This window comes from Pteronotus mesoamericanus, unplaced genomic scaffold (genome assembly GCF_021234165.1).
Source record: "Pteronotus mesoamericanus isolate MK-2021 breed Mesoamerican mustached bat unplaced genomic scaffold, CSHL_Meso_final contig_25, whole genome shotgun sequence".
Lineage (NCBI taxonomy): Eukaryota > Metazoa > Chordata > Mammalia > Chiroptera > Mormoopidae > Pteronotus > Pteronotus mesoamericanus.
Window position 1 is genome coordinate 1,852,501 of NW_026555105.1, and position 21,534 is coordinate 1,874,034.

The window sequence follows — 21,534 nt, forward strand, 5'->3', positions numbered from 1 at the left end:
GGAAGGAAGGAAGGATGGGTGGATGGATGGAAGGAAGGAAGGAAGGAAGGATGGGTGGATGGGTGGGGAGGATGGATGGATGGAAGGAAGGAAGGAAGGATGGGTGGATGGATGGATGGATGGAAGGAAGGAAGGAAGGATGGGTGGATGGGTGGAAGGAAGGAAGGAAGGAAGGAAGGAAGGATGGGTGGATGGGTGGAAGGAAGGAAGGATGGGTGGATGGATGGAAGGAAGGAAGGAAGGATGGAAGGAAGGAAGGAAGGAAGGATGGGTGGATGGATGGAAGGAAGGAAGGAAGGAAGGAAGGATGGGTGGATGGGTGGATGGATGGATGGATGGATGGAAGGAAGGAAGGAAGGATGGGTGGATGGATGGATGGATGGATGGAAGGAAGGAAGGAAGGATGGGTGGATGGGTGGAAGGAAGGAAGGAAGGAAGGAAGGATGGGTGGATGGGTGGAAGGAAGGAAGGATGGGTGGATGGATGGAAGGAAGGAAGGAAGGAAGGATGGGTGGATGGATGGAAGGAAGGAAGGAAGGAAGGAAGGATGGGTGGATGGGTGGATGGATGGATGGATGGATGGAAGGAAGGAAGGAAGGATGGGTGGATGGATGGATGGATGGATGGAAGGAAGGAAGGAAGGATGGGTGGATGGGTGGAAGGAAGGAAGGAAGGATGGATGGATGGAAGGAAGGAAGGAAGGATGGGTGGATGGATGGAAGGAAGGAAGGAAGGAAGGAAGGATGGGTGGGCGGTGGGTAGGTAGTGGTAGGATAGAGAGATGAAGGAATGGTGAGTGGGAGGGTGGATGGACGGATGGACGGGCGGACGGTGTGATAGACGGCGGGGTAGACAGACAGGTGATGGGGTGGTGGGATAAATAGCAGGAGGAACAGATAAATGGGTGGGTTTGAGGGAAACCAGTTAGGGACCGATGGCGAATCCCCCAAGTGACAACGGCAGGGCAAAGTGGATGACACGGAGAGTCCCTTTGGGCTGTTGTTTGCCGATTCCTGCTCTAGGAGAGAGAATAGAAAAGTGTTCAGTGCACATGTTACTTCCAGTATCAGCGGTCAGATCTGCACACGTCAGTTAGACACGAGACCGTCCTAGCAGCCTGTGCGGCGGTTCCAGCGTTTTCCGTGAGGACAGGTGGGAGGCACCCCACCAGACAGTGCTGTCAGAGATTCCGAGCTGCGTCTTCTGACCGTGTGTGAAGGCTCCCGGTGGCTGGGTCCACGGAGAGCTTCTCTGCCTCCTTTCCCTCAGAGCCTCTTCAGGAAAACAAACCGCTCTTCCTGCTGGGGAGAGAGACGTGTCACCTCCTTCCCGGCACCGGCTGCCACCGTGGGCCTACAAGTCCGCCGGGAGTACATCGCTTATATGAGTAAATGCGATTTGCAGCGAAAAGAAAGTTCAAGCACGTTCTTAAACGAGCATGTTGCTTCTGGACGCCAGTCCCCAGGCTTCTTAGAAATGTTTTCCAGAGCCCAGGCTGGGGGAGGGGCTACTCCATGAGTCGGCCCCGGACCTGCAGCCGTCCTTCCGTGGAGGGGCGGCTTCCAAAGCCCTTACTGTGCAGGCAGCAGGAAGGAATGGAGTGGGCGAGGGGGCGCAGAAAATGGGCTTTCTGGAACTGTCGGCACATTTATCACCGAACTGTAACTGGATAATGTTATTGTATCATTTAACTGGCATGTCTACTTTGGAATGTTTATAACTACCGTAAATCACGAGGCCGCCAAGCCAGGGCAGCGGCCCCACGTAGACATTCCAAGGAAAACGTATAAAATAAATAAAACAATCACACAGTATCAACATTCCATTCCCCGCTAGAAAACGGAAAATGTAACGGCCGCGGCGCGCACGCAGGCACCCGGCCGCGAGCAGCCCGCCTCGCTGGCTGTCCATAAAGACGTCCAGCGGGGAAAAAGCTCTGAAGGCGGCCAGGACACAATGCCCGGCCCCGCCTGGCTCCCCGGAGCTGTCACTGCGCACCTGTAGGGGGCAAACTCATTCTACGTCTACAACCTGATCGCCTGCGCTGGGGACGAGAAGGGTAGGAACACAACACGTTTTATTTCCCTGTTTATAACTTCCGTCCTACTTGCACCATCTACAGAGAAATAGAGATTTGCTATCCCCAGGGCATAAAATTCTGTGGGTATCCCAATGGCTGGAGCCGTGACCTTGGTGACGGTGTGAGACCGTGAAGTACTTTCAGGCTCTGACCAGCAGCTTAACCACATGCACATCGAAGTGGGCTCTGGCTGGGCGAGCATCTGGTCGTTAAGACTCTGTGGGGCCTGGGTGCGAAGCCAGCAGCCCTGTGGTTCGGGACTTGTCCGCACTCCCAGGACGCCCGGTGCCTGTCTCTATCCTGTGTGCTAGGACGAGGACAGCAGTCACGGCACTAACTCCTGGCACTGCACTTTGTTATTCTAAGTGTTTGCAAAACCCCTTGGAGCCGCCTTTCCTGCTTAGGGCCTTTGAGGTGGAATGGACAAGCTTAGCTAATAAAAACTATTGGACACAAAAAATTAATAACCACCAAGAAGAAGACCCCAAACAAATGAAAAAGTGAATTCCCAGAGGGCGCCAGCGCTAATAACGGAGACGCTCGGCCCCTCCCGGCCCTTCTTGCCGCTTGGTGGGCAGAGATCTTCTTCCCTGGACCTTAATTTCAGGAAAAACAATGCATAATCTTTGAACTCCTGATTTAGAACTCATATTATTTAGCCCTGGCCAGAAAGGCAAAGGACAAGCACAAATATTCAATCGAGTCCTCCATCTCTTTTGGAGCTTTTCAAACCGTGTGGGCTCTGAGAGTGGTTTCTCCAGGTCTCTGTGGGTATGGGTTTTGAATCTCGTTTCTGTGGACGGTCAGCCAGAGAGGGCAGGAGCCCGGCGGACATTCCCGCACCCTTGGAGCGTCTCCGATGACAGTCCGACTAACAGACCTGCTGTCCCCTGCACCATCTGTCCCAAACGCCTTGCCAGCTGTCTGGGAACAGGAAAGAAACGCGGCCCGATTCACATTCCATGTCTAAACAAACAGGAACTGAGACTGCAGAATTCCAGATGTGGATATTTGTATTCCTGGGTCATAATTACATTTAAAAAATTGATCGCTCCCTGGAAAGGAGGCCCTTGTCCCTTCTCTGTCCTTTGTCTGCCTCCCCAAGTGGCCCTTGGGTGATTTATGATTCCAGGGACCCCCGCGGGCGCACAGCCCTGCTGCTCCATGATGGCCACACGGTTGGCGCTGACTTCCCCTGGGTCAGAAGTGGCCCTGGATGCCACGGGGAGCCGTTGGCGAAGTGCATACATCCAGCCCGGAGCAGGCCCGGGAGCCGGCGCTAGACCGGGGGCGAGGGCGGGGCGGTGGTGGAACTCAGCCTTGTGGCCTTCCCATTACTCCATGAGCAGGTTCTCTACCCCGCCCCATCCCCGAATGAAGACATTCGTGTTTCTGGAACATCTGTCCCTGTGATCCCACGCCCCTCCCCCTCTCCGTGGAGTGACGCCCTTCTAACAACCATGTACAGCAGATTGGGGCTTTCGCCCCTCACAGGCGGAGAGGCAAGGGATGCAGCCCGCCCCTGACCCAGCAGGTGCGGTCCCAGTGGGTGCCCACGCTGGTGGTAGGGGCCAGTTTCGTATAGGCAGCCAAGTGGAGGCAAGAGGTAAATGAAAAACCAACAGGTGACTCCAAGTGGCCCCCACTGTGACAGAGGCAGAGTGCTACCGCCCCTGAGACCCCCCCGGGTCACCTGGGGGCGACACCACAGAGCTTCAGCAGGGTTAAACCTGGGTTACCCTGTCCTACCTGAGAGGCTCTGACATGGCCTTGGAGCAGGGGGTGGGGGGGCGGTCTCGTCTACCCTGATGAGGGCCAAGATTCACTTCTTAGACAATTTTTACCAGCAGACAGTGCAACAAAAAGCAGCATTTTGTGTCTGAGGAGGTTGGGGAGGGCAGTCCCCCCAAACTTGCCTTTCCTGTAACTCTCCTCTGGTTACAGGCAGGGGACACCGACCATGCAGGGCCCACTGAGGGTCCTCGGGCACGTGGCCGGGGCAGCGGCATGAAAGGCAGGTGATCTTTGGAAACCATCCTTAATCCCCTTTTCAAACACCCAGGAACACCAAAGACAGCGTCTGTCCCTTCTTCCCTGTTGAGGAGAGAGAAGGAAGGAAGGAGGCCAGGCCAGGCCGCCAGCCTCGGGGGTCTGCACGGGCTCCCGAAGCGGGGGCTGGCAGCCCTTCAGGCACCGCGGCTGAGCCCGCCACCCCGGGCACAGGCCAGATCCAGCTTTCACGCGCTCACAGCCCGAGACGACGTGGGCAGGGGAGCGCGCCGGGCGAGCACAATTACAGTGACTGACTGTCTCCAGCTCGGTATTAATCTTTCAGAAAGGCTTCGCTCTGGAGGCAAGGTATTAGGTGGCTCAGCCAAGTTCTTAAAAACGTTCCTCTTTCTTTACAGAACGTCAAGTGAGATTTCAAGGGGGCAGACTTCATAACCCAAGTATGTTTTCCTTAGGGCAATAAACCACAGCCAAATTTACTCTCCCCCGCGCCCACCCCCAGCCTCAGGGACTCCTAGCCAAAACCTCCATCTGCTTTTCAGAGAACAAACAAACAAACAAACAAAATCCAGGAGGTGTTTTCTTCCAGTGCAGCGAAGGTCCCTCCCCAGTGGGGGGATGAAATTTCAGCCAACTTTATAAACCCAGAGGGAGCGCTCTCTGCAGCGGGGAGGCGGCGGGGGGCGGGGGGGGCAGACTGGGCTGTTTTTTAACGGGTACCACGAGGAGCCCCCATGTGTGGTGGGTGGGGGGCGGCGCGCAGGTGTGAAGGACACCCGAAGAGCAGGCGCTAGCTCCCCTGATCCCTGGGCAGGCACCGCCTCCAGGGCGCCCACCCCGAAGGGCAAAGAGTCGAGGAGGGTGGGGGGTAGGGGTGGGGGAATGGAGTTGGGTGGGTTTCCCCCACCCAACCGGTAAGAATCTGTTGGCGTGATTCTCCTCAACCTTCATCCTGGGACCCAAACGGGGCAGGCCAGAGGTGACGGTCACCAGCTGAGGAGGGGCCTGTACCCCAGGAAGAAGCCGTGTGTAGATGGACGTATGTTCTCGCCTGCACAGGCACGGAGGCGCCACAGGCATGGAAGCCTAAGCAATGTCCCTCACTCAAAGGAATGCAGACCATGGGAACATTTCAGTGGCAGGGGAGGCAGCAGACGGGGCTGGCGGGGGCGGGGGAAGCCGAACAAGCCTTCAGAGACCCTAGCGCTGTGGTCAGTGTGGGCCCAGCAGCCAGGGCTCTGTCACCAGCTTCCCTCGGGGCAGCCAGGACTCGCCCAAGGTCACAAAGTGAGTTAGGAAGAAGCAATCAGCTCCTGGCTCTGTCCCTAACAAACAGAATCCTATAAAAAAGAAGAAAATGCCTCTGGGGACTTGAACAAAGGAGCCAGGCTGTAAATCCTCTCTCCTCACAGCTGCCGGTGGAGCTTCCTCCGGAAATGCAAATCGGATGCCTCCTCACAACAACGAGGTGCCCTTCAGCGGTGTCCAGCACCCTCAGGGGACAGACCCGCATCCGCCCAGCCGCAGGGCCAGATGGTCTGCAGCCCAGAGACATCTGGGTGCCACTGCTAGCCCCCGCCCCCCGCCCCCACCCCCGCTGTCTCACGGGTTTTTTGAGTTCTGTCGGTCTGTCTCTCTGTCAGTCTGTCCGTCTCTCATCTGGAGACTCATTTGTGGATGCAGTGAAGGTTTCTAAGCATCACCTTTCTACCTGGCCTCATGTTAAACATCAAGGATACACGGGGAACAAAGAGGCACAGCCATGTTCCCGCCGAGATTTCAGCAAGGTGGGAAGTTAGCCAAGTAATCATGCAAGTATTCTAATTCCAAGGCTGTGTGTGTGTGTGTGTGTGTGTGTGTGTGTAGCTTTGCATTGAAATATTTGTGTGATCATATGTACACACACACACACACACACACATACACACGAGAGGTCTGTCCAGAAAAAGTCCAACCATTGGTAATATAAATAGAATGGTTTGCATGACATCAATGTAACCTGGCAGCCAAGGATAGTGGACTGGAATGCGCATGTGTGAACAATGACGACTCCACTGTACTAGTCAGTGGGGATGGTAGACACTGTTGAGTGAGCATGTGTGCTGTGTGGCTGTCAATTTCGAAATGACTGAGTGAGTAGACCAATGAATCTGCATCGTATTTTGTGTTAAGCTTGAACATTCATTCCTCCACAGAAAGTACTCAGATGACTCAGAAGGCCACAGCTATGGGTGACGGGTGATTGGCAGCTTTGTCATGACAACGTACCTGCTCACGCATCACGTGTCATGCAGAGTATCTGGCAAAACATCAAATCACCCAGGTGACTCAGTCCCCCTACAGCCCAGATTCGGCGCCCTGCGACTTCTTTTCCCAAAACTAAAACTACCTTTGAAAGGGAAGAATTCCAGACTGTTGATGAAATTCGGGGAAATAAGACATGGCAGCTGACGGTGACTGGGAGAACTGTGAGAGGTCCCAACGTGCCTACTTTGAAAGGGACTGAGGCGTCATTGTCCTAGGTACAATGTGTCTTGTATCTTCTTTAATAATGTCTCGATTTTTCATTTTATATGGCTGGATACCTTCTGGACAGATATAAACATATATATACGTGTGTGTGTGTATGTGTGTGTGTGTGTACCAGCCCAGACAAGTACGGGGACTGGAAGGCATTGAACAGGCCCAGCTTTAGAGAAGGTTGGGGAGACTTCCCTGAGAAAGTCCTCTGTGGGCAGGTGCTCACCCCACTGCCGCCCTGTCTCCCCCGCCCCCCCACAACCCTGGGAGGAGGCGTGGAGAAACAGAGGACTGGAGACGCTCAGAAACTTGCCCAGTGACAGTCCTGGGAGCTGGGCTCGGAGCCTGAGGCTTCGGGACTCCTCCCGCCTCCCACCCCAGCACCCGGCGCACAGAGTGAGCCCCAGATGGGCGCCCGAGAGCACGAGAGGCTGTAATGAACGCACGGCCTTGGCCAATCCGAGGGCTCGCTCTTGGGGGATGGCTGCTCCTTTGTCCACCGCCCTGCTGGCCCTGCTGGCCCTGTGCTGAGAGACAGCGTCCTAGATGCCGGCGGGGGGGAGCTGGGAGGGACCCAGCGCTTCCAAGAAGAAATGGCACTCGGCCGCTGTGAGCCCGAGGGCAGTGGGCACTTTGAGGATGTGGGCTGGCTCTTGCAGATAGGAAAGGACCGGCTGAAACCCACCAACACGGGGCAGGGGGCTAGTACTGATCCAAGGAAAACTAAGACACTGTCTTGAGACTGTAAACTTGGAGGAGGTGGCGGGGAACAAAGAGCAAACGAAGTCGGAGAGCCAAGAACACCCCCCCTCCACGCCCTGAGAGCCGGGTGACCCTGGTGGACTGGGTTTGACCAAGCGAGTGTCGGCTGCGAGGCGCCATGCCCAAGTGCCTCCTTGTGTCAACAATACCAGGATGCAAACAGCCACCTGGGAGTGGAGACCATGCACCGGGGGTAGTGAGGTGGGGCTCAGGGACAGGGCGTGCGACCTCGGCAGCCCCACAGAGCCCCACACTCAGAAGGGTCTGCGCTCGGTTTGACGTTCTGCTGTTTCTGCCTTGAAATTCTTACTATTTTTCCAACGAGTGACCGTGCACGTCCATTCTACACGAGGCCATGCTATTTCTGGAGCCGGCCCCGCTGGGGAGGCAGTGGACAAAGAAGGGCGCCCACAGGGTGGACGCCGACCATGCGCTCAGGCCCCCCGGCCCTGCCATCTGCTCAGTGCCGTCCCGTGCAGCTGTGGGGGGCGCGGCCTCACCGGCTGGGTGAACTGCGCCACGGCTGCACTCCGCGTGCAGGAAGCAGGGTGGTACCTGTACCCTGGCTCTGTCGCCCGTCTCACATCAACACTAATGCAGCCGCCCACAACCACCGGGGAGACTCTGCCCTCTCAGCGGGGTGAGGAGGAGCAGAGAGGCAGGAAAAAGGGTATCGGGTTTGGAGAAGCCCCCACCTCCCAGGAGACACAGGAAGCCCTGCAAACAGCAGCCACAAAGCCTGACCCCTGAGCCCTGCACTGCACCCCCGCCCCCAGCCACATGCCTCAGGCGAGCTGCCATTAGTCGGCATGTCCCTCGTTCGCACAGGCTGTCTGCATGCTGACAGCACCGACTTGAGTAGGGGACCCAAGCGGGGTGCCTGGTCGTGATGTACTTTGGTGCGCTCTTGTGGGGTCAACGCAAGGCCTTGACCTGGTGTTCAAGGCCCAGCCCGATCCGGCCCTGAACATGTCACACAGCCAGGACTGCGGGGCCCCAAGGTAGATGCCTGTTTCCCTTTGTAAGAAGCCGCCAAGCCACCTCCCGCGGGCCCTGAGCACCTGGGGCGTCCTGGAGGCCCCTCCGGGCTGGCCACGCCGGCGTGGTTAGTTTTTGTTTCTAAACTATAATCTCTCCCGGGGAATATTCCATGTAGATTTAAAAGAAAATACATTCTGCTGTTGGGTGGCTTGTTCCCATGAGTGGTCACCTAAAAATGTTACTGGGACGGAGCTGGGTGATGACATTGTTCAGTTCTTTTAGAGCCTCACCGAGTATGTTCCGCTTCTAGGAACTCAGGGAGGTTGACATTTCCAACCATAATTTTGGATTCGTCTGTTTCTCCTTCCAGTTGAAGTACCTTTTCAAGTATTTTGAAATCTCTGTAATTTGTGTATTTATTCAGGATTGTTATGTGTTCTTGTGGCTTGATATTTTTATCGATACAGCATGTCCCTTTTTACCTCTGGTAATATTTCTTGCTTGGAATTCAACTTAATACAGCCTCTTCCACTTACTTATTTCTGTATTCCATTTCTAGTCTATCTTCTTCACTTTAAATGGTCTGTCTCCATAGTTAAAGTGGCGTTCTTGAAGACAGCCTGTAGTTGAGTCTTGCTTTTATACCCAATCTCATTATCTATGTCTTTTAATTGGTATATTTTGACCATTTGCATGTAATGTTATCATGGTATGGTTGGGTTTATAGCTACTACCTTGCTGATGTATATTAATGATTCCATTTTATTCCCACTATTGATCATAAGCTGGGCCTTTTTATTTCATTTTTATAAATTTGAATCTTTAACTTGTCCTAGTCTTCTTTCACATATTATGCCATTCACATCTAATGTAATACCCTTAAAATGACAGACTTCTCCATCTCGTCCTTTGGGCCTCTATGGGCATACAGTTTACTTTTATATGTCCTAAAATGTACTATGCATTGTTATTGTTTATGCTTTAAACAGTCAATTATCTGTAAAATTTTTTTAAATGAAAAATATCTTGTATATTTACTCACATATTACGCATTCATTCCTTTGCATAGATCTAAGTTTCTAACTGGCTTTAAGAACTTACCTTAATACTTCCTTGGTGAGGATCTGCTACTGATGGATTCTATCAGGGTTTGTTTGTTTTGTTTTGTTAAAAAAAGTATTTTGCCATCATTTTAGTGATAATTTTGCTGGGTATAGAATTCCATTGGATATCATTGTTTTCCAAAATTTTGACAGATTTTCTTTCCTTCAGAACTTTACAGATGTCATTCCACAATCACTCTCTGGCTTAAAAACATATTTTTGTGGACTCCTTGTTCCTCTGTACATAATGAGTCATACTTCCCTAGATGTGTACATTTTTTCTCTTCATCACTGTTTCAGCAATTTGATTCGGCATACATTGATGCAGGTTTTTTGGTGTGTTTACTCTGTCTGTGGATAGCTGAGCTTCTTGGAACTTTAATTTATAGCATTCAACAAATTTGTCAAATGCTCAGTCTTTACTTCTTCCAATTTCTTTCAGCTCTCTTGCAACACCCCCCGCCCCCACCTCTCCTGTTCCCTCAGTTTCACACACTTGGTATTGTCCTATGGGTCACTGAAAGCCTGTTCTACTTTTTTCCAATCTTTTTTCCTTTTTGTTTCATTTTGGATTGTTCCTATCTTCAAGTTCACTACTCTTTTTTACTATATTTTGTAATCTGCTGTTAAGGCCATAGAGAAAATTTTCCATTTCTGATATTGTGTTTTCATCTCTAGAAATTCTATGTGGCTCTTTTCATAGCTTAAATTTCTTTCCTCATGATATTCATGTTTTCCTTAATTATTGACTATATTGTACATCAATAGTTGGTTTAATGTCTGTGTTTGCTAATTCCATCATCCTTGTCATTTCTGATGCTGCTTCTGTGGACTTTCTCTAGATTACAGATCACCTTATCCTCCTTAATATATCTAGTAATTTTGATTGAATGTTGGGCATTATCATTAGTATACTGTTGAATGTCTATATTTTTCCACGTTCTTTTAAAGAGTGTTGAGCTTTGTTCTGGCAGGCAGATGGTGAAATAGACTTTTTGGACAAAATCTTTTCCCAACAGGACTGAACTCGGGGTTCTGCTGCACCTTCAGAGACTTGTTTTTCACCTTGGGCGGGGGTAGGTCTAGCGTAGACTTCCCTCTAGGATTAGCTTAGGCCCCCTGCCAAGGCGTGGCCCTGGGTTTCTCGAGTAGAGGCCCTGAGTGGTCAACGAGGCCTCTTCACTCCGGCTCATCTACACTGAACGCCCCCCACGCGGGGGTTGGCCCCGGGAACTGCGCGGCTCTGAGTTCCCGGATTGCTGTTCCTATGGCTTCAGGGAGCTTCGCCCCGTACACCTGCATCTTAGCTTTAAGATCCAAGATGACGCAGACTTCTGGGGTCCTCTCACTGCAGACCCCCCCTCTGTATAATTCTGCCCCACACATTCTGCCATTTCTGGCCTCCCCCAATGTCCATGTGTCTCCTCAACTTCTCCGGACTGCCGCGGTAGCTTTGGATCCCGCCTCTGCTCCGCAGACAGGAAGTGGCGTCAGGCCGAAAGCGGCGACTGGGGGGCTCCCCTGGTTTGTCTCCGTCTCCATGAGCACAGCCCCAGACTGCCTGTCGTCCCGTGGTTGACAATAGCTGGTGCACACATTTTGTACAGGTTTCTAGTTATCCCGTTCAGTCCCTGTCACCTGCCAGGGACAGAAATGGGCATTGACCTCCCACGAATTTAACTCACATCACGCTTCAAACTCTGGGTTCAGATTTGCCGCTGCTCTTCGGATAAAGGCCGCGCTTCACCGCCTGGCCCCCGCGGGGCCGCCCGGACTGGCCCCCGCCGCCCTGCCGCTGCCTCCCCTCTGTCCACCTCACCGCTCTGGGCCGGGCCCATGCTGTTCCCTCTGCCCAGAATGCTCGTCCTTCCCCTTGCTTCTCAGCTGACTCCTGCTCCTCCTTCATCTCGCAGTCAATCGCCATTTCCTTAGGGGAGAGGTGGTGGACTCTGAGAGAGACTCGGATGTTTAATTGAAAAATAAGTATCCTTTATATCCACTCAGGTATTAGCCATTCATTCCTTTGTGTAGATCTAAGCCTCTCTACTGTATCCATTCGTAACGCCGCTCCCTTCAAGAACATACATTTTCCTCTCTGCGCAATTGCTTTCGCGTCTCCCACAAGCACGCAAGCCCCCCAGAGGGTATGGTCTCCTCCTTCACCAGCGCCTGCGAGCGTGCCGACCCCATGGGAGCGGCTCGGTGAGGACGATGGAAGACGTCTGCCCGCAGCCCCTCAGCTGTGCCCTCCTCTCCCTTCCCCGACCTTAGCTCAGACTCTCTCCGGGTTTTGCGTGGACCACACGCCGCCGCCTAACTGATCGCTTCCTTGGCTGCAGCCTCGCCTTTCCACACTGCGGCCAGGGAAGCCTCCGCACACTCACAGGACTGACCCTGTCGCTCCCCTGAGTGAAGTCCCCACGGGGTGTCCCATCACCGCTGGGCAGAAAAAGGAGGTAAGCTATTCGGCTTTCACAGACTCTGATCTGCCCCCCCACATCCCGTCTCATGGTTGACCCTCCAGCGCCAGGGTGATCGCAGGCTCCACACCGGTCCCCAGTTGTCCTTGCTGCGTGACAAAGCACAGAGGCATCTGAGATGCATCCATGGGCTGGCCTTTCCAGTTTGAGTCTGAACGGATGGGATAGACCTTAGGGGTCACGAGGTACAGAGACGAGCTGCTCGCCCATCCCTGGAGGTAACCTCTCATCGGCAACACACCCGCGGGCGCTCACGTGACCCCAGTGGTGCCTGTCCGCGGCCTGGCTGCCCGGGGCGTCCGGCCCCTCCGCCTGGTGTGAGGGCCTGGGAAGCCGCGCCTCAGCAGCTGCCCTGTGCTCCCGTGCTTGCCGAGCGCGGCTCGGCCGCTGTCTGGGTTCAGGTCAAGGACTCCGGAGCCAGACCTGCTTCCGGGCCCAGCTCTCAGGCCCCAGCACCTCTGCAGCCTGTGTTGTCACCTGGACGTCCCCTGTGAAAACCTGCCTGAGAAGGTGGTGAGCAAGGACCCGGGCCTGGCAGGCCCCCATCCTTGGCCACTGCTCCACCTCCTGGGTCGTGACACGTTTGTGGGCAAATGCACACGCCGCTCGAGCACCTGCGGCCACCTCTTTCTTCGTGGGGACCCTCAGGGGCCTCCTTGTCCGGCGGCTGAGGGGACGGGGCGCAGCCATCGCTGCACACACACTTGATACGATCTGTGGGTGGGCGTCTTGCTTTGCAGTGACACATGCATGGGGCTCTCGTGGCAGCTTAAGGAAACTGGGTGGGCTCAGCCCCTCTGCTGACGCGGGAGGGTTGCCCTCCGGGGATTCCGCACCAGGGCTGGGGAAGGGGGGCAGGGGCTCACAGGCCCACCTGGACGCCCCCTCCCCCGCCACTGGCCCCCAGCCATTGCGTCACTTCCGAAAAAGCCACCCAATAAAATCAACGTGACCCATGGCAGGAGCTGACCTTCCCAGCCCTTGGTGGGGGGGGACCCGGATGCATAGACCGGTTCCTGACAACAAATCGGAGTCTCTCCTGCCTCCGGTGTGGGCTGGCGTGGAGGTGGGAAAGCCGTCACCTGCTGCGGCTAAGGTGCCTGCACAAAGTGACAAAGCGACGGTGGCCTCAGGCAGATTGGAGAGGGGTTGAAACACTATTTCCCCTGTAGCCCAGGGGGGTGCGGACAGCAAGGGCCTGCGGGGGGGGGCGGGGGGAGGGGCCCGGGGGCTGAATCACAGCCACTTGGACCGCAGGGACTTTCCCTTGAAGCCAATGATAACTTCCTGGGGCCAAAAAACACGTGCTTTTGAAGTTCAAGCACCTCCACTGTCCCACGCTGCTCGCCCAGCCTCAGCCGAGGGCAGGGGTTGTGGCCGTAGTTGCTGATGCTGAATTCCCCCGCCGCCGGGATCCGGCAGCTGGAGGGGCTGGCCGCGGGGCGCGCGGGCGCCTCGGAGAGCAGAGAGAGAGGTGGATTAAACCGAATGACGGCAGTGACCGGCCACGCAGCCATGACTCGGGTCCAAAAATTTCTCCCCCTCTGCCTGTTGCCTTGGATCGGCTCCATGTAGGTGACAGCAGAGTGATTGCCTGGCTGCCACGTGAAGGCACCGTGACATATAACGATCCACTCCAGCCATAAGTCAACATTTATCTGCAGGGAGCCACCTTCTGCGCAACGAGAAGCAGCGAGTTGTCCGGATGAGGAGGAGCCTGAAGGTTTTCCACTCCAGCGGCTCCTGGGCTCCTCGCGGCCGCATTTCCATAGATTGTGTCGCCCAAACGGCATCCGTTAAGTAATAATTAATTTGTTTCCCAATTGTTTAATTAATCAAAGACATAAATAACTGCCACCCTGAGCTTTTAATCAGTGTGTGTGGGGAGGGCAGAGAGGGCCAAAATGCTGACACTTATTAAGCGCCTGCCACGCGCCAGGCGCTGGCCAGACACTGTCCCTGCTGTCTTTCCTCGCGTCCTCGCACAACCCTTGTGAGGACACGGAGAGACAGAGAAGCCAGTGCCATGTCCAAGGTCACACGGGCAGCCAGAGGCCCTGCCGGAGCTGGCTCCTGGCTCTGCCTCCCGTCACAAGGTTGATTCTTTCTCCCGCCTGTTACGACCCCTCAGCCCACCACCCTGGGGCGATATAAACCCAGCCCCTGGCGAAGGAAAGGCACGTTAGCCAGCCTGGAACCCTGAAAATGTTCCCTGTGCAGGGTCACGGCTCCTCCCACTGCAGGTGACAGAGGCCTGGCTCACACTCATGCAGGAAAAACAAAGGGACTGGTTGGCTCGCCTAACCAGAGTTCAAGGGGATGAGCTTCAGGCATGGCTAGAGCCAGGAGCCCAAACAAAATTGTGCGCCCTCCCCTCCCTTCCCCTCCGCCATCTCCCAACTCTGGTTGGTTGTGCTCCTCTTTGCCCCTGGTTCCTGTTTTCTCCTGCCCCAAACTTCCCCACGAATCCGGACTTACACATGCAACTGCCTCCCTGGTACCTACAGTGCACCTCTCATTCAACATGGTGACAACGGAACCCTTGGATTCGCCTGTCCCCCAGCCTGTTCCTCGCCTCCTTCCCCGAGGCCAGAAAATGGGGCCAAGTCGACCCCGCTAGTCCAGCCCGCCTTGGAGGTGTCCTTCACTCTCCTTTCTCCACACCTGCGCCCGACCCCCCCCCCCCCGGAGTCCTGCTGGCTCCCGTCCGGAGCAAGCCCCGGACCCTCCCCTTCCCTCCTGCTCCCTGACACCCCCGCCAACTCCGAGGCAGCTGGTCCCTCCAAGGCTGGGCTGGCCACGCGCTGGTCCCCGCACTTCCACTCCCGCCCCAAGGTCCGCTCTCAGCTCACAGCCACAGCAAGGGTTTCAAAAGGAAACACAGGGCTACTCGCCTGAACCCTCCCTGTCGCTTTTTGCTACACTTGAAGCAAAATAAAATCCCTCCTTTCCCTGGTCCCCTGGCCCCACGTGACGCAGCCCCTGCTCCCTCACGGGTGACTCTCCGTTCCGCTCCCCGCCTTCCTCGCCACCCCCAGCCACACCGACACTTCGGTTTCTCAAACGGCCTCAGCTCCCATCGGCCTCGGGGGCTCTGCCCTGGCTGTTCCCCGCCCGGCCCCCAGCTGGGCTGTCTCCTTCTTGTCATTCACGTCCGGCTGTAATGTCACCTTGGGAAAGCCTTCCCTGACCTCCTCATCTGAAATTACCCTCTAGTTCATCCCTTCAGTATGTATCGCCATGTGTGGTTGTCTGAGTTGTTGGGTGACTCACTATCTGCCTTCCCCCACTAGAATGTAACCTCCAGAAAACAGGGTGCTGGCGGGCCCGGGCTCAGGACCCAGCTCCTGCGACGCCCTCCCTAACTCTCCGGAGCCGCGGGGCCAATGCGTAGCTTCCCTGCAGAGTAGTAGGGATCTATGTCCTTCTGGGTGTGCATGGGGATCTGGCAGAATGTTCTGGAAAGCCAGCACCTGGGACCCCAGTACACGGTGCCTCATTTTGGGCAGTGGCTCTTCCCTCCTCCAGCGCGGCTGAGGGTGGGAGCCTTGCCCGTGGGCACTGGAACGGCAAACACATCTCAGCCTCGGATTCTCAATGGAACTGCAGGTTTCTGAAGCCCCCACCCAAGGGAAGGGGTGCAGGCTCAAGAATGAGCCTCGTTGCAGCAAGGCCTCTGGGCAGCAGCTTTCTGTCAATGCTGGGGTCTCGACTCGGCTGAGCAGAGACCTGAGGAAAGAGGGGAGGCAGGCTGGCTCCCCCACCGCCCGGCCCGGCGCAGCCCAGCCCAGCTCTGGCCTCTGTCCAGCTGGTCTCCCCTGCCACGGCCCCTGGCCCCTAGCTCCGCTCTCTCCAAGTGCAAACTCGACTCCAAGGAAAGCTGCCTCCTCCACAAAGCTCCCAGGAGAGGAGCTTTCTCCCACCCTGAGCTGCTAGCACTCGATCTCCTCAAGGACAAAACTCACTTTCAACCCAGAAGTCTGGTTGCTTGTACACAGGGAGCGGTCTTGTATCAGACTAGGAGCTCCCTAAAGACATCTGGGATCCACCAAAGCCCTAGTATTGTGCCCGGGGCTTGGCCACGCCCATCCAATAAGGGTTTGTTAGCTGGATGCTGGTTGCCCGGATGTATAAATAATGGATGGATGATGAGTAGATGGATGGACGGATGGATGGTGTGCGAATGGGTGACGGGAGAGGTGGGGGTGATGGATAGATGGGAGGGGGGGGTGGATGGATGAGCGGATGGGTGGATGGGTGGATGGGTGGACGCGTGGATGGGTGGGCAGATGACGGGTGAACGGATGGTTGGACGGGTGGACGGGTGGACGGATGGATGAGTATACAGACGGTTGGTTGAAAGTCGTTGAGTGGATGAATGAATAGTTGCTCACTGCTCTTTTTTAAAGTTATTCTGGATGACAACAGCAGTAACAGGGAACCAACGTCAGAGTAAAGCAGTGCACCTCAAAATGATTTCCCCCGAAGCCCTAGCCCATACGATGTACCTCAAAACAAGAACGCACACTTACAGGTTTGAGAAACGCCGCACACGCAGCCCTCTCGGGTGGGGCCGGGAGCCCGCATGCCGCCAGGACCCTGGGGACTCCTGTGGAGGGTGCGGGGTCGGCCCGGAGCCGGCTTCTCATTCCGAACTGGCGCCCGTTCCCACAGGGCGAAGACCCCGGGCTCCAGGCCTGGGGTCAGGCCGCTGCATGTCCGCTGAACGGAAGACGTGGGCGGGGACTAGGGAGCCACTGGGTCCTGCCTTCCTTCCCTCCACCTGCACCCAGGCCTCTCGGGAGGGGGTGGGGGTGCGGTCGCATTTCTCTGAGCCTTCGCGACCCAGCGCTGAGCCGTCGTGCCTCCCCCCCGCTGCGCTGCAGCGGCCAGCGCCCGGATGGTCCTGGCTGGGCCGTCACGGGGCGCCGCAGCGGTACATACTGCCTCTTCTCCTTGGAACAAGAGCTCGTGAGGGATCTGATCATTTTTTCCTGAAGAAATCATCTTACGTTTCAAACCGAACACCCTCCAACCTCTTCAGTGGCTACAGTATACAAAAATTTGAGACGTGAAGGCTTAGAAACTACAGGAGAGACCTGCCTGTCCCCCATCCCCCATGGCCCATGGTTTGGGGGGCCTGTGTGCCCACCGGGGTTGGGAAGGAGGGTCCTCATGAGGCCCGTGGTGAAAAGGTCAAGTCCCCCCCCCTCCCCTTCCGTGCTCCCACCGCCCTCCCAGCCCCAGCCACACGGACCTGAGGCCAATGTCTTCCATGCCCCAGCGGCCTGGGGCCTCTCTGCTCGGGTCACCTCCCCTCCACGTGGCAGCGACTTCCCTCGGGCACCCTCCGGTCATCACAGCTCGCCCGCCCCCCGGAGCGTGGTCGCTCTGACCACCCTCAGCTGCTTCCTTCCCTCCTTCGCAGAGTTTGCCCCAACGTGCAGCGATCTCATTTATCTGTCTGCGGCTTTGCCCTTGTAAACTACACACTCGTGATAAGTGCACCTGAGCTCTATCTCACTCAGCTATTACCCCGGCTCAGCGCTTGGCGCATGGGAGGTGCTCAACAAAGACGTGTTGAAGTAGTACTTCCCCCAAAGTGCCATTTCCAGGCTTAATGGGAGGGTGAACTTTTCAAGGCGGGGCTACCACCACCCCTCAAAAATCTGCCTACGTACGGCACCCCCCCCGCATCGAGCTCACTCATGGGCTCGGATGAAGCTGTTGGCATGGTAATCTTTCCTCTTTCCCGCCTTCTGACCGACCACGGAGCTCGTGGCTCCGAATATTTATTCCAGAAAGAACTTCACTTTCATCCTGAAAAAGAAAAGCCTCTTGTCAAGACCCACGAGGGGAGGCTGGGGCAGCGCAGTCCACACAGGGGTCCCCCCACCCCCACATCCCCTGCACAGGCACACGGACCCGCAGTGGAATGGTCCGGAACCCGCTGCCGTTCCCTGAAGGCGCAAGCGCAGGCCAAGCCATGGGCTCCGGGCCTGTGGCTACAGATTCATTTCAGTCCTGGTGGTTGAGACGTCGAGGCCACTCCGCGTGCCCCCTCCCACCCACCGCCCGCTGAGTAACGTCATATTTGGAGAAGGCTGCTCTGTAATTAGACCTGGCTGGAACCCTTTCAAAATTCTCTCTTGCTACTTCAAAGTCTCGGGGGTTCCCCCCGCCCCTTTCTTAATCAGATAATGACAGAGGGAGGCAGTTACGTTTCGCCAGCAAAACCCTCTTTGCTGTGGCTTTGCTCACTCCTCGCAGAATCCAGTTTTTAGCTTCTAAAAGGGCGTGTGGGCACGAAGCACAGAAATGTTCAAAACAATTTCCCGTTCTCTGCACCCTGCTGAAATCCCGCCCCACGGAAACGCCACCTGGGCCTGGCTGCCTGACCAGGCGGGGCACAGGGAGCAGACGGCCATCGGATCTTCCTCCCAGCTTCCTCGCTCCTCCGCCAGCCCGCGCCCAACACATCAGCCGCTCTGCCAGCCACCGCTCTGGGGGCCCTGTCCCCAGTTCCAGCTCCAAGCCTTTGCATGCGCTGCCTCCCTTCCCAGAATTCACTTTGAACCCAAGGACTCCTATACATCCATCAAAACCCAGCCTCAATACCCCGCTTTCCAAAGAGCCTCCTCTGCCGCCCCCGCCGGTCCAGGTGGCTTTCTCTGTGCTTCCATAGTCTGGCCCGAATTGTCCCCTGGCCCAGCGGCGTGGCAGGACTGCTGCTGTGCAACGCCCGCTCGGCCCCCCGCCTTTGGGCTCCCAAGGGGCCGGGCGCGTGCGGGCGCCGCTAGTTCCGACTTCGCTCCTGACCAAGAGGGGCGCTCGGAGTTCTAGGTCCTGGATTTGCATCCTGGATTTGGCACGTACTACCCACGCGGCTTCAGGCACGTCGCGCCTCCTCTTGGGCCCCCACGTTTCTTGCTAATAAAGTGAGGGACCACAGCCTACCTCCCTGGGTTGGGGTGAGGGTCGAGAGAAAAGGCGAATGTGAAACAGAATGAAGAAGCCCTTCGCCTTGACCGTGAGGGATCCAAAACAGAGACGTTCCTGGCATCTCTCCCCATCCCCCTTTCTCCCCTTCGCCCCTCCGGCCCTTCTTGCTTCCTGCATCGTCCACACAGGGCCTCTGAGAACACTTCCCCAGCCCCCCACGAAAGACGCCGGCTTGGGAGCCGTGCCACCGCCGCGTGGCCCAGGGCTGCGCCCTCTCCCTCTGGGTGAAGCTCTGGGGGGCGCGTGGGGAGGGTCCCTGGATTCTGCACAGTCTCACTGCTCTGAGGAGGCTCCATCGATCTCTGCGGCAAGACCTCCTGCCACAGCACAGCTGCGGCGAGCAGATTATAGGGGATCAATCACCGCGCCCCGCATGCCCGCTGCGTTTTACACCTATCCCCCTAAGTACAGGCAATCAAAGGATGTACAGAGGCCCTCCCCACCCGCCCCGGGGGCTCACTTTGTGCTTCAAGACACCACCTCGGGGGGAACCTTTCCGGAGCCCCCTCCCTGTCGAGCGCCTGCTGTGACCGCACCACGTCGCCAATGTCATGTCCGCTTGCTGGCCTAGTCGGTTCATTTCTCCGCGTCCCTAGGGGGTCTGAGTGCCGGGGGGCGGGGCGTGGGGCTTGGAGACCAGCCCCCCCAGCTTCCGCGGGTCCCTCGGACCCACCCAGGAATTTACCAATAAAATGAGGGACAATGGGTGCGCTGGAAAATCCAAGTCCCGGCAAACCCCGTTTCGTGAGCCCCGAAGCCCTTAGGAAAGGCCTGGAACAGCTCGTTGACCCCTTGGGAGCCTTGGTTTCCTCCTCTGGTCGATGGAGTCATGACTGTCACCAATCAGAGTGACAGGAGTGGGATGAGTAAAACTCAGGCAGGAGGCCCGGCCCCTCTAAAGGCTGGAGAAATGTGAGCGAATTCTGTTGCTGTTTTGACCGAGACAAACGCAAATCAAAGAATGCATCTCATGGGGAAACGGGAGGCACGCGGGGCAAGGGCAGGATCTTCTGTTCAGACGGGTGAACCGAGCGAGGATTCCACCATCCGCACGATTTTAAGGCGGGTGAGGAGGGATTAGGGATAGAAGAGCTAACAAAGCCGTTGCCGAGCCTCCCTGACACTCCAGTGAGGTGGCAGCAGGGGGTGGGACGCACCCGGGCGTCGTCCCAGGGTGCCAGCCCCCGGGGACTCTGGAGTTCAGGGAGGGAACCCAGGACGCCGCAGCGCGGAGACGGCCCTCGAGCACAGGATGCTCCGTGGAAGGAGCGGATGCTACAGGCCTGGCTCTGCAGGCTCCCTGTGCGCGACAAGCCCGGAGGAGGCGAGTCTGGGGAGATGGGACGCAGGCCGGGGGCGGCTCGGGGCTGGAGGGGGTGGGGAGAGGGAGGGGCGGCTAAAGGGAGCCCTGTTCCGAAGCGGACGGGACGGTGGGCACCCACACCTGTGAGAGATTAAAGCCCCCGATTCCACACTTGATGTGAGGGGCCTGTGCGGTGAGGGCATTCTATCTCCATGAAGCAGCTTCGAAAGGAAGGACGATGAAGGCCGCCGTCCAGACGCCCGTGGAAGCTTCACTCAAGCCAGGCCGGCTACCGTGAAGGCCATCGGTCAAGCCCTAGCGCTATTTCCACAGCCCCCATCGCACCCCCGTCCCCGCCCCGCCCCCCCCCCCGCGGGCCCCAGCACTTGGAGAGTACCCACCCCAGGGCAGAGCCCACCTACCGCGCCCCCGCCCCCAACCTATAAGCCTGATTTTAAAAGGATGAGCCAACCCATGACCCATTTCCTGATCTCACAGGCCGAGGGCAGGCCTTTCTGGAAGCCCCCCGCCTGCAGGAGCCCCAGCCTAGCCGATCTGGCGGGCAGGACTATAAACAAACAGTTACAGGCCGCCCTGTTGAGACGAGCCGTTTCCCCGGATCCTATGAACTTCCTTTTAAGTAGCAGCTTTTCACAGATCGGTTGCTATGAGGCACTTTATTAAAAACCACCATTTGCAGCTAAAATCCAGTTCCAACCAAATCCAATTTTCGTATCTACTGCTTTTTCAGACACAATGATCAGGACATCGCGTCTGTTTCTATGGGGAAGGATGGAATCAAAGGGCTGCTTTTCTGTGTTTTCTCTTTCTTATCGGGAAGGTGGACCAGGCGAGCTTTAGCTGCTCTTTGCCACAGCCCCGGGGCCTTCCGTAGGGAGCAGGTATTTGTGCTTTGTGAACGCAGGCGGACCTCCGGGCGATGCTCAGTAGTGCTTGGGGCACGGTCAGCCAAGGTCAGGGGCTGGGGCCCCCCCCCGCCCCAAGACAGGGCCCATTAGCTCCTCCTCGAGGTAAAGTTTCTGCATCAGCCCCCACGCCGACCTCTCTCGGACTAACTTAGGTCACTGACCATCCTGGAGATTGAATGGAAGACACTGGTGGGCGGGAAATAGTCTTCATTGGGGCAAAAACAAAGAACATGCCGTTTTCATAGTGAGCCCCCATGGGCCCATGCCCCACAACACTCTCAGAAGCCCGGAGACAGGCAGGGGCCCAAGCCCCCCCACGCGAACGTGATCGCTCACTCGGACGTCTTCTAACTGCGCAATGGCA

At 56.6% G+C, this 21,534-nt stretch overlaps 1 protein-coding gene across 1 annotated transcript in view; it reads left to right on the top strand.

The window, feature by feature from the left end:
• The window catches only part of APCDD1L (APC down-regulated 1 like), a 94,168-nt gene that overhangs the window by 3,590 nt on the left and 69,044 nt on the right, over nucleotides 1-21,534 (top strand). The gene's annotated exons all lie outside the window — the stretch shown is intronic.